Here is an 823-nt window from a genome sequence, read left to right on the forward strand (position 1 = left end):
TATTACAAATTCGTGTAACAACATGATTGATTTTGCATTTTTTTTCTTCTTAATAATAATAAAAGAACAAAAGTCTTCTTGATTAATTAATTACTAATACCATAATTTGTGAGGATATTTTAGTATTCAGGTGAAGAAAACAGGGGCAAAGAGGTAAATAAGGTGGGAATGAGATCTGGGCCTTGTCGCCGTGTCATTGTCGCCAAGATTTGCGATTGCGATCTCAACCCTTCCCCCCACCTTATTACCAAATTCCATTCCAACCCCCCCCCTCTCTCTCTCTCTTACAAGCTGAGAGAGCACATATAAAAACGAAAGAAAGGGCAACAATTTTTTAAGGAGAATCTTCATTTTCGTCCCTTAAATTTTTATTTTTTTATTTTTTCTCATAAACTTTTAAATCTCTCACTTTGAACCCCTGAACTTTAAATTTTTCTTAATGTGGACCCCTCCGCTAGATTTTAAACATTACATGACGTTTATACCCCTGACTTTTGTATAAAATTTCAACTTCCAAAACGTTTTTTATTTAAAAAAAAAAACGAAAATCAAGAATATTTTGGTCTTTTTTTGTAATTTTAACGGTTAAAATTGACGAAAAGGTTTTAATTGAGAGCAATTCAAAGTTCAGAGGTTTAAAGTGAGAGATTAGAAAGTTCAGAGGGAATTTGTAAAATTTGGTGAAAGTTCAGGAGCCAAACTGAAGTTTTCTCATTTTTTAAAAAACAAATAACAAAGAACAAGAAACCCACAAGAGAGCAAGAAATAAAAAATAAAATAAAAATTTATGTAAAGTTATTTTTAACTAAACAACGGAAATAGG

Source organism: Corylus avellana, chromosome ca4 (genome assembly GCF_901000735.1).
Source record: "Corylus avellana chromosome ca4, CavTom2PMs-1.0".
NCBI classification, from domain to species: domain Eukaryota; kingdom Viridiplantae; phylum Streptophyta; class Magnoliopsida; order Fagales; family Betulaceae; genus Corylus; species Corylus avellana.